Here is a 12,500-nt window from a genome sequence, read left to right as displayed (position 1 = left end):
CAAGAAGAAAAAGAAAAGGAAGAAAAAGAGAAAGATAAAAAAATATAAGAAGAAAAAGAAGAGCAGGAAGAAGAAGAGCAAGAACAAGACGCCAAAGAAGGAGAGGAGAAAGAGGAGAAGAAACCAGAAGCCAGTGTTGCAAACAGAAACGCCTTCCACTCCATTACCAAGCACACGAGGAGCCGATCCTGCGCTGAGACTCGCCCGATATACCCCGATAGGAGGCGGACTCGCCGTCTCTCGACCGCAGAGGGTCGCCCCTTCCTTTGTCACGCGAGCTAGGGTGGCGAGGGTGGCAACCTCTCCCCCCTCTCCCTCACCCTTCTTACCCTCTCACCCTTCTCCCTTATTCTTCTTCCCCTCTTCTCCTCCTCCCTCATTCTTCTCTCCCTCTACTCCTTCCCTCCAACTCCTCTTCTACTTCTACTTTCTGCCTTTCCCCTTCTTTCTCCCCTCTACCCCTCCACCGCTATTTCCTCCTCTCCTTCTCCATCTCCTCTCCTACCTCTTCACCTTCTTATCTCTCCCCTTTTCTTGCTCATCTACCCTCCTATACCCCCCCCCCCCCATCCTCCTAAACGTTCCCCAGACTTCCCCTACACGTCTGGCCCTCGTCCCTGCCCCTCTTCCCCTCCTCCCTTCCCGTCTTCCTCTCTCAACCCTTCCCCTTCTCCCCTCCTCCCCCATTCCATCCCCTCCTCCCTTCACCTCTTCCTCCCCTACCCATTCCACTTTTCATAACCACGCCTCTCCCCTCATTCCTTCTCTCCTTCCTCTCTCCCTCTCTCGGTCCTAAAATGAGACAGTCCTTTGTAACCCACTTAGGCCTAAGGTAAATTGCTTTTTCACACAAGTCTCCCTTTGTGCTGCTGATAAACCCGACAGAGTGAGTGAGTGAGAGAGAGAGAGAGAGAGAGAGAGAGAGAGAGAGAGAGAGAGAGAGAGAGAGAGAGAGAGAGAGAGAGAGAGAGAGAGGGAGAGGTGGGGGGAGAGAGAGAGAGAGGGAGAGGGGGAGGGAGAGGGAGGAAGAGGGGAGAGAGAGAGAGAGGAGAGAGAGAGGTGAGAAGAGAGAGGAGAGAGAGAGGAGAGAAGAGAGGAGAGAAGAGAGAGAGGAGAGAAGAGAGAAGAGAGGAGAGAAGAGAGGAGAGAAGAGAGAGAGGAGAGAAGAGAGGAGAGAGGAGAGAGGTGAGAAGAGAGAGAGGAGAGAGAGAGGAGAGAGAGAGGAGAGAGAGAGGCGAGAGGAGAGAGGAGAGAGGAAAAAGAGAGAGGAAAAAGAGAGAGGAGAGAGAGAGAGAGAGAGAGAGAGAGAGAGAGAGAGAGAGAGAGAGAGAGAGAGAGAGAGAGAGAGAGAGAGAGAGAGAGAGAGAGAGAGAGAGAGAGAGAGAGAGAGGGAGAGGGAGAGGGAGAGGGAGAGGGAGAGGGGGAGAGAGGGAGGGAGGGAGGGAGGGAGGGAGGGAGGGAGGGAGGGAGGGAGGGGGAGAGGGGAGAGGGGGAGAGAGAGAGAGAGGAAACGAAAACCAACGAAAAGCAGAGCTAAAGCCAAAGAACGAAAGGAAAAATAAACAAATTAAAACAAAATTCTACAAGAGCCCAACACGTCATGCAGGTCAACATTTCTCTCCGCCGAGTCACCGCTTTCCCGCCTGGCCCGGATACCTCTCCCTGAACGTCAGTCCCGCCAAGGAATCTCATTCTTTCAATCCTTTTTTATCCTACCCATCCTACGTTCAGCCTCTTTCAATCATATTTCATCCTACCTATCCTACGTTCAGCTCCTCTTTCAATCCTTTTTTATCTTACCCATCCTACGTTCAGCTTCGTTATTTTTTTTTTTACCCTACGTTCAGCCTCTTTCAATCATATTTTATCCTACCTATCCTACGTTCAGCTCCTCTTTTAATCCTTTTTTTTGTCTCACTCATCCTACGTTCATATGCTCTTTCAATATTTTTCTTTTATCTTACTCATCCTACGTTCAGCTTCTTTCCATCCTACTTTATCCTTCCCTTCCCTACGTTCCTCTCCACAAATCTACAACTGAAATCCCACCTATCCCATTAGTTTCCCTTTTAACAGCCCTTATTCAAATCCTATTCATCCCAAGAATCTTATTCCCAACGCCCCTTCCATCCTCAATGTGCTATTGATATCCTATATATCCTATCCACAATACCTATCCTACTCCCACCTCGACAAAGGTCACTGAACTCCCATCCTGAAAAGGAAGGCGATGGCGAGTGCAAGTGGAAGTGTGGGCGGAAGTGTGTGTTTAAGTGTGCATAAAAGTGAGCGCAAGTGCGTGCGTAGGGGCGGGAATAAGTGCGGGCGCGAGAGTGATCAAAGTGTGGGCGTAAATGTTAGCGCCAGTCCAGACGTCCGTAAGTGTGAGCATATATATGGCCGTAAGTGTGGACGGGAAAAGAACGTAAAATGGGCGGCCGCAGCTGCTGCCTCACGCCCCAAGACTCTCTCCACTGAAGGGATGAAAGGGCGAGGGGAAGGGCGTCGGATTCGCTGAATTCTCGAGTGAATTTAAATGTAGACGAATTCCTGGAGAGCGGAGTGTCATCCAGGGATTATGGTAATGACATCGATCCATGTCCAGACATTTTTAATGAGTTTTTCGTGAAGTACAAGTGTGAAATTTAAAACTAAAACTATATTAATAACGTGTATTAGATAAAATAATAATAAGAAATTATAATTCTCCAGATATACCTTCAGTATATATGAAAAAAAAAAAAAATTGTCATTCATAGTCCATGTCCACACTTTTCCAAATCTAAAACCACGAAAAAAGACACAGCTTAATATAATAAAGTGATGAATTAGACGCGGAAAACAATTTAGCTCCGTTTTTTTCATTAAACACCGTGTGTGTGTAGGAAAAAAATCGGTAACTTACAACTTTTGCTGTTAATTCTGTGCAATAATTATTCTGCAATTTCCTCCACTAATTTGCCCTCTCCCTCTAATCATGCTTAATTACCTGCCAGCCCATAATGACACTTATCTTGGCTATGGACGGCATTGCCCCTTATTTTATCAAAAGATATGTATGGATTTTTTTTTTTATATTCATAATTTATTTAGTCAGGCCTATACATTCATGATTCTTTATCCTTCATTTAGTCGCATTGGATTAAACAGTGATTTCCATTTATCAGTAATTTGCAGGGAGAGAAAATAGAGAGGGAGAGGGGGAGGTAGGGAAAGGAAAGGGAAGGATGAATGGATGGATGGATGGATGGATGGATGGATGGATGGATGGATGGATGGATGGATGGATGGATGGATGGATGGATGGATGGATGGATGGAGAGAGAGAAGTCGATCCCGACCCGCTGACAGACAGACTGACAGACAAAACGATACTTGGCGTCGGCCAGGGAACTGTCACCGGAAGCGCCGCGCTCACCTTTCCAAGCGGGTCACCCACCTGGACCGCGGGGGTCATCCCGAGGTGGGGTGATGGTGGGGGGTCGAGACGTCCGCACACCCGCTCCAACGCATCACGGAAGGTCACGGCCAGGGTCGGGCGGGCCGCGAAAAGCCGTCCTAACTCCGTGACCGACATTTCGCGCGCCGCTCGCTCCCATGGTCCACGATTCAGCGGTGACGTCACGACCGTGAGCTTTACGTCGCGTTGCCTTTTTCCAATATCAAAATAACGACAGCGATAAGGACAACTACTCATTACTATCACCACGTCTATCATCATTACCTTCAGCACCATGAGCTACCAACCAACCGACCAACTCCCTCGAACACAGACTACTACTCCCAGACTACCGTAACTTCCCCTAGACTACCACAAGTTCCCCTAAACTATAACTTCTCCAAACTACCACAACTTCCACTTGTGAAACCTATCTCTACTTCTATCGGTCCTCCTATCGCCAGCGGACGCCCACACACATATGGCGCCGACTCGTGACTTCCTCGCGGGCGTGACACCATTCCCATTGCCACGGGGGAAGAAAAAGAGACAGAAGGGAAGAAGAAGAAAAAAAAGAAGAAAATGAACAAAACGAAAAGAGGAAGACAAAGGAAGGATGGAGAAAACAAGGAAGAACGAAGGAAGAGAGAAGGGAGACGTGGAAGAAGAGAGGGGGCTTGTGTGCGCCTCCACCAAGGAGCCGTAACACAGTACCGTTAGCAGGTCCTGTGCGCCACGGGGGGGGGGGGGGGGGGCTAATATATATCGTGGAAAGAGAGGGAGAAGGGGTTCTGAGCCTAATAAATAATTCAGGGAAGGGCTCTGATCCTAATACATAATTCAGGGAAAGGTTCTGAGCCCAATACACAACTCAGACAGGGAAGGGAGGGGGTTCTGGGCTTAATATATAACTCGGAGAAGGGATAGAGGGGTTCTGAGCCTCATACTCATCGCATCGTGAAAAGAGGGAAGGGGAAAGGACCTAAGGAGGGGCTCAACCATGTGTGTTTCACTCAAAGACTTTATAACGTTTGAGCTTCTTTGGCCTAATCTCTTCGATATTTGATAATTCGAAAAAGGGGTGAAACAAACAAACAACTAGCGGGGTCTTTGTTTAAACGGTGAGACTATTATATTATTTACCTTTACCTTCACCGTTATTCATGATTATTAGATCAATTCTGTCCTGAGTGCTGCTATCAAAATAAACATCCCTTATATAATTTTATCTCATTATTTTGTCATTCTGATGACACACACACACACACACACACAGTAAATAACTGATATGGCACGAGAAAGATAAAGCAAAAATTATTTACCGCGCGTTCAACCCTTTCCTCTCTCAAACCCTTTGTGCCCCAGGAAATAACATGGGCGCTACTCACGCACTCAGTCATGCATTTTTGCCTGACGATGCCGCGTGTCACATTGCGCTCCGCTGTATCACGTGCGTTCTGATCCCGGCCAGCTGACTCGCGTGAAATTTGAATATGCTTTTGTTATAAAAAGAGGAAACTGCAGGTGCGTTGAGTGGGTCTCAGGTTGTGCTTGTGTGCTTGCATGAAAGTGCGTGTGCGTGTGTGCGCGCGCGTGCGTGTTAATGAGTGACTGAATGAATGCATGGATGAATGAATGAGTGTTTTATCTATGTAAGCGTGTGCAAATATACATTACAAACATATATACGCAACTGCATGTGGGTATTCGTGGGTGTTCGCATGGGGCTAGCAAAAGAATCGTACAGTAAACAATCACCTCTAAGTGTCGCCACAAACAAGACAACAATCAATCATCGAAACGAAAAGCAAACACATGTCACCTTTACCCCCCCCCCCTACTCCCTCTATTCCCGCTCCTACATCCACCCCTCTCTTACACTTCCTCCCCCTGTTTCTTCCTTTACAGATTTCGTCAATCTCTCTCTCTCTGCCTCTCCTTCTTCATCTCCCTCTCATAATCTTTTCCCCTCCCTCCCTCTCTCTCCTTTCCTGTCCCTTTCATTTGCCCTCTTTCCCTCTCCCTCCCTCTCTCCCTCTCATCCGCTCTCCTCCTCCCTCTCTCCCCCTTTCACCTCTCTTCCTTTTCACTCCTCCTTTCCATCTCCCTTCCCCCATTCTCCCACTCTCTCTCCACCTGCACCTATTTTCGATCACCTGTCATCCACGCCCATCACGAAACATAATCAAACTTCTGCAGGAACAAACTTTACAACCACCCCCTCTCCCTTACCTTTCTTCCTTCCCTCCCCCTTCCGCCCCCACTCCCTATGCGCCTGGTATGTGTATATATAAATAGAAGTCAAGGGTACCATCACGGTATAGAATATCTCCAAGGGCATACACAGACAGACATACAGACAGACACATACACATACACACATACACACATACACACACACACACACACACACACACACACACATACATACATACATACACACACACACACACACACACACACCTACCTTTGCCCCTCATCACCACCACCACCATCACCATCACCACCATCACCACCATCACCACTACCACCATCACCACTACCACCATCAACACCACTACCATCACTCCCCCACTGAATAACATCCCATAAAAAAACACAAAGCTAATCAACCATAAAAAAAAGAGAGCAAAAAGGTAATAATCGTTCTCATTAACATATTGGATGGAAAATCTAGTGCTAATTCCATTACCCTGGAAGCTGGCCCGCTGGATTAATACGCCCACTGAGCTCCCGACACTGATGAAGCGGGCGGGGAAATGTGATGATGGTGATGATAGTGTCGGAGATTTGTAATGATGATGGTGGTGGAGGATGAGGAGTAAGAATGGTGATGGTGATGGTGGGGGATGTGGTTGTGATGGTGGTGATGGTGGCGGCAGTGGAGGAATGAATTGTTAATGAAAATACAACTATTCCGATTGCTACTATATTCATTCATAAAAAAAAAAAAAAATAATAATGATAAAATTATAATAAAAATGTTAACAACAAAAATAATAACAAATTACTATTAACATCCTTAGCATTTCCCTAACAACGAACTCGAACTCAAACACGCACACACACACACACACACAAAGAGAAAACAAAGGAACACACTCACACGCAGGTAAGTCGACCCAGGAGATCGAATAACAAGACTCGATTTCCGACGACAGCCTCAAACTACTAACGACTGACGCTGACTCTGCTGACGTCGAAGCACTCTTGTAGCGGCTAAGAATCGGCTGACTATTTCCAGAATGACTACTAGGATCATGTGTGTGTGTTTATTGGGATCGTGAGACCTATAATAGTAATTTTATTCTGTTTGTGTTTATAGTCAACTAAATCATATATATTTTTTTTTTCAGACAGACAATCAAGTTCTCTATTATCTGCTTATTCCCTAGACCAATAGAACCACTGCAAAATAATTACGAAACAAGTGCACAATTCAACAAAATAAACTATTATTAATTACATAATAGTATTTAAAAGTTACAAGTGCCATTCCTTTTTCATTCCGAACTGGGAGTAGATCGATATTTGCTTCCGATATATCAATTTCCTTTTGCAATATCTGCCTTGCAATTTTTTTTTTTTTTTTTTTTTAAAGACTGCCTGTTCCCCGATATAAAATAAAAGATTAAATATCAGTAACAATAGCATTAAAAATATAAGGCCTAAATCTATCAACACTCATTTTTTTTTTTTTGTTGTTCTTATAGATTTACGGGTAAACGTATTTTTCACTGTCTTAAACATATATTAAAAAATGTGTTAAAATATACGGAAACCTTGCCAGACATGCACTGGGCCCACAATTTACAGCATGCTTTAAGGCAACCGAAGTCTGACAACTGCGGTGTAATGGTACTTTAAACAAGTCTTAACTATTAATGATTAACATTACAGTTAGCAAAGAAGACTCAAATCACTGCTAATAAGGCTAGGATAAGCAAGGAACCCTTAATTCCTGCTGAATGATATTCCTATAAGCAGGAGGTCTTCTTAACTACTGCTGAGTAATAAGACCCTTACATAATTGACCTTCTGGCCGGTCATGCTTTCTAGCAGAACTATAAAACTGCTGCTGAATAATGCTACAGGAAGCTAAGGATACCCAGACTGCTATGGAGGTATGTGCGAGTGAGGGGGCTACTAAATTCTGCTACCGCTTCTTCTGACGTTAGGAGCGACTACTAAAAGCGGTTGACCTTGGGATTTGCCATTCAAAGATTTGGCAACATTGGATAAAAAATAACAGCGTGTCTGGCACATAAGGAGTAGCTGATATTATGAAACAAATGGATTTTTTCTCCTTTAAAAAAAAAAAAAAAAAATGTACATGTGTTCTGAATTACGAAGTCGATTAATCATCAAAATGAGTGAAATCATTTATTCAGAATAATTGACTCGTTCGTTAATTAATGCAGTCAAATCAAACGTGAATCAAATGAACTGACATGAATTAAGCCAAAGCTGATTTAAAAGTCAGTCTTGTCTCTCCCCCTCGCTTTCCATTCTCTCCCCCTCCCTCTGCGGAATTTATATTTCAGAATAACAGACACCAAGATATGAGATATATGTATGTATGTGCATATGCGCACGTACACGCACACGCACACATACACGCACACACACGTATACACACTATATATATATATATATATATATATATACATACACATATACATATATAGATAGATAGATAGATAGAGAGAGAGAGAGAGAGAAAGAGAGAGAGAGAGATTTTATTTGATAAATCTATTTGGAGTCAAAGACAGACAAAGAGTGTAAAGATAAAAGAGAACCCACGCCCTGCCAAACGAGCAGCGACAGAGAAAACACAAGCAGCCGGACGCCGATGACCTCCCGTAACGATTTCCACTGAAGTCCCTCTTTCGCGCCCTGGGGCTTCACCGGCTCATTCCGGCTCGCATTCTGGCGCACACGGGCCCCGCGCTTACCTGCGAAAGAGAGGAAGATCATATTAAGTCAAGGAAAAAAATGATAATTAACATGAGGTCAAGGTTTTCCTAACGCAAGATCTTTAATGATGGCTTGACTGGACGCCCTTGAAGGAGGATTTCCATCGAAGAAAATATATGCATTATCAATAAACAAGAAAAAGCGGGATTACGGAATGTTGTCCTTTGCACACTGTACACTGTATGTAGAAAAAAAAAATCAACAATCCTTTGATTCAGACTGTTTTTTAGCTTGTTGCATAAGTGCGTCGATGGTTTGGCGGCAAATCTGAAGATACAAAACTGCATTCACAGACACACGAACAAGTATAAAAAAAAAAAAAAGTCTAACTAGTTTTTATATAAGGGTTTAGCGTTTGTTTATGCTATTCTTGACGTTGCGTTGCCAATGAGACCTTGCGAGGTAATCTGGTTGGTTCTTCGCCTGCCATGTGTCTGTCTGTCTGCCTCAGAGGGAGGGGGAGGGGGAGGGGGAGGGGGAGGGGGAGGGGGAGGGGGAGGGGGAGAGGGAGGGAGACAGGGAGACAGACAGACAGACAGACAAACAGAGACAGGCATATATATACACCCATGAATTCCAAGTCAAAAGGATGAAAAAAGAAGGAAGAAAAAAATCTAACGATCTTTATTCACTGCACACGCGCTCATTTTCGCCAACGACCTAACAGGGCCATTACTATTAACACAGGAACTCGAGCGTGTGTTAGGTCCGGATGGAAAATCGTAATAACAAGAAAGAAAGAAAAAAATATATATATATTGACGAGGACATTTTGAGGAAATCTCCGAGGAAAGGATTCTAAAATGAGAAAATCATGTATGAAAAAAAACTGAGCCTTATGGATAATGTTTAATAGTTTTACTTAACAAGTGTCGTAGCTTCCGCAATGGCGTGTAATTTCAGGCCAGGAAGAGGCAGATTTTTCCCCCATAAAATCTATGTTTAAGTATTATATATACAAACGTTATATATATTTGTAAACGAATCAACAACAGAGCCCCGCGGGAAAAAATATTACTAAAATTAAGTGTGGACGAAACAAAAAAGAAGAAAAGGGATAATCTGAAGAAATTTAAACCATTAATAATTAAGAACAAGAATAAGAACCAGTACATACGAACAAAAGTGAAAGCAAGCATCCATAATAATAAATTTCGAGCAAGCAAGCAACTGCCCCCTCCTTCCCCTCCCTTCTCCCCTCCCCCAAATGGTAGATCCCAAGGCTAGAAACGACATAATCTCTTTTGGGTATCAAAATTTCCCTTTCCTGTAACCATTGCAATTACAGTTACTTTAAACGTAAAATAAGTCTTGAATATTCTCCATTTTCTTCCTCTTCAAGCTAAAAAAAAAAAGAAGAAAAAAGAAAAGAAAACCCCGAAGACTGACTCATGCCTTTGATTGCTCGCTCTCTCTCTCTCTCTCTCTCTCTCTCTCTCTCTCTCTCTCTCTCTCTCTCTCTCTCTCTGTGCTCTCTCTCTCTCTGTGTGTGTGTGTGTGTGTGCGCGCGTGTGCGTGTGTGTGAGACCATATACATATCAAAACTTCCCTTCCCTTCTCCGTGTCGCCGTTAATTAAATCGCGCTTATTCAAATAACTTACCACTTTACCTCCCACGTCGTCTCGTGCCCCAACCCCCACCCCCTTCACCTACTTCCCGTAATCCTCACTCTCCCCCTCCCCCTTTTCCCACTCCGTTTCCCCCCCCCAGACCCCCCCCCCTCCCCTCTGCCTCTCTTTCCCACCTCCACTCCCTATCACCCCTTCTCCGTGATAACCTAAATAATCCTTCTCTCTTTTATCCCCCACTCCCTGCCCCCTAAATTTCCCTCTCCCCTTTCTTCCTTCCATCCCTCCCCCCTCTCCCCTTCCCCTCCCTTCTCCCATCTCCCATCCCTCCCCATCACCTCTCCCTCCCCATCCCTCACCATCTCCCTTCCCCCACCACCTCTTCCTCCCCATCCTTCACCTCTCCCTCCCCATCCCCCACCATTTCCCTCTCCCCTTTCTTCCTTCCATCCCTCTCCCCTCTCCCCTTCCCCTCCCTTCTCCCATCTCCCATCCCTCCCCATCCCCCATCTTCCTTCCCCCACCACCTCTCCCTCCCCATCCCCCACCACCTCCCGTCCCCCACCACCTCTCCCTCCCCATCCCCCACCACCTCCCATCCCCCACCACCTCTCCCTCCTCCCCCGCCCCCCTTCTTTCGCCCATAAACCACGCCCATGTCCGCATTATCAACCGGGTTAACTGCAGCGCGAAGCCCGAATGGTTAGCGCCCGTGACGACCTTCGTTTGTCACGGAGGCAGCGGTACCGTGACCAACGCTACGCAAGGGAAGAGAAGAACGCAATAATGTAAAAAAAGAAAAGAAAGAAAAAAAAGAGGTGATTAGAGGGAAAGAGAGGAGCTGTGAAAGATTAGAAGAAAGTAATAGGGGGGTACGATATCGAGATAGGTGGCAATGGAGGAGACAGACAGACTCGCTATTTCACCTAAACCCCTTCAACCGATACATAAAACGATGCGTGTGTGTGTGTGTGTGTGTGTGTGTGTGTGTGTGTGTGTGTGTGTGTGTGTGTGTGTGTGTGTGTGTGTGTGTGTGTGTGTGTGCGTGTGTGTGTGTGAAAGAGAGGGAGAAAGAGAAAGAGAGAGAGAGAGAGAGAGAGAGAGAGAGAGAGAGAGAGAGAGAGAGAGAGAGAGAGAGAGAGAGAGAGAGAGAGAGAGAGAGAGAGAGAGAGAGAGAGAGCATTAGAGAAAAGAAACAAGAGAAAAAGAGAATCATCAACAGAAGCAACCCAAGCCTAAACTACTCCCCCCCCCCCCATTCGCCCTCATCCCCCCACTCGACCCCGAACTCCCGTTTAGGTGGCACGCTCGGTGGCTGAAAATAACGACGTCAATTACTATCTTGCCTGAAGCATGGGCCCTTTGCTAATTATGGAAAAGTAGCAAGTATTATTAAGATGGCACCGACATTAGCTCGTCTGTTAGTAGTTCCCTTCGATATGGAGTTGCGTCGTTTCATTTATGGATTTTTTTTTTCTTCTTTATTGATTTCCTTTTTTGGTGTTGAACAGGGGGGGGAGGGGGGTAAGGCTGGATGAATTTTGAATATGTCAATATACAGTTTCACAAGTAATCCATCAACGGCATGACCACGCCCCACTCTTGCTTTCCTCGCTCACGCACGCACCATCGGCTCAACATGTGCATTTACATGTACAGGCACGCACGCACGCACACAAGCACACGCACACACACATACACGCACACACGCACGCACACACTTACCCTTTCCACATCCCTTTACCCAACACCTCCACCTACACGCCCCTCACACACACTTCTCCCTTCCACACCCCACTCCCCCCCGACGCTTAAATCTCCCTCGGCGAGCCCGTCAGATCTACGAGTCGCGGCGTCAACCAATCAACCGCCTATTTGCTCCCCCCCCCCCCCCTTCGGCTCCGCTCGCTTTTGATCGCCCCTTAGGAAAACATGGCGTTACTTATCTTACCTTGCACGCTAGCTATCACCCAGCCACCCTGCCCCTTCGTCAGGCCCTCCCCCTTTCCATCGCCCCCTTCCTGCCCCTTCCCCTTCCCCCTTTCGCCTGTACTCTCCCTCTCCACCATCCCCATCTTTCATCTTCTTTACTCTTCCCCATCACCACTTACCCCTCCAACACCCTTTCCTCTCCCTCCCCGTCCTTCCCCATCTTTTTCTTCCCCTCTATCACCTCCCCGCCTCTCGCCGTCGTATAAATTAACGAAGGAAATCGGGCGCTCATGAGCTCTGTCGCTCTCTTTCATCCGAAGTACATAAACTGACTGCAAATTCACGTGCCACCCCCCCCCCCCCCTTCCAATCTTCCCCTCTTCTACATACCCACCCCCGTTCCCTCTTCCTCCCTCTCTCCCTGTCCCCTCTCTTACTCCTCTTCCTTCCTCTCTCCCTCTTCCTCTTCTTCCCGTTTTCCCGTTCAATCTTCTTCCCGCTCTCCCGTTTCTTCTCTTCCCTCTCTTCCTCCCTCTCTTCCCTTCCCTGTCTTCTCCCTCTTCCTCCCGCTCTCCCGTTCCTT

At 46.2% G+C, this 12,500-nt stretch overlaps 1 protein-coding gene and 1 long non-coding RNA gene across 2 annotated transcripts in view; both read right to left on the bottom strand.

Moving 5' to 3' along the window:
- LOC125043192 (carboxyl-terminal PDZ ligand of neuronal nitric oxide synthase protein-like) overlaps positions 1-12,500 on the bottom strand; it is a 306,847-nt gene that overhangs the window by 81,672 nt on the left and 212,675 nt on the right. The window lies entirely within an intron of this gene.
- The window catches only part of LOC125043193, a 34,976-nt gene continuing 30,757 nt past the window's right edge, over positions 8,282-12,500 (bottom strand). Inside the window, exon 3 of the long non-coding RNA XR_007116399.1 lies at positions 8,282-8,394. This is a non-coding gene — a long non-coding RNA (uncharacterized LOC125043193). The remainder of the gene's footprint in view (positions 8,395-12,500) is intronic.

Source organism: Penaeus chinensis, chromosome 33 (assembly GCF_019202785.1).
Source record: "Penaeus chinensis breed Huanghai No. 1 chromosome 33, ASM1920278v2, whole genome shotgun sequence".
Lineage (NCBI taxonomy): Eukaryota > Metazoa > Arthropoda > Malacostraca > Decapoda > Penaeidae > Penaeus > Penaeus chinensis.
The sequence above is the reverse complement of the archived record's forward strand: the minus strand, read 5'-3'. Positions and strand labels throughout refer to the sequence as shown.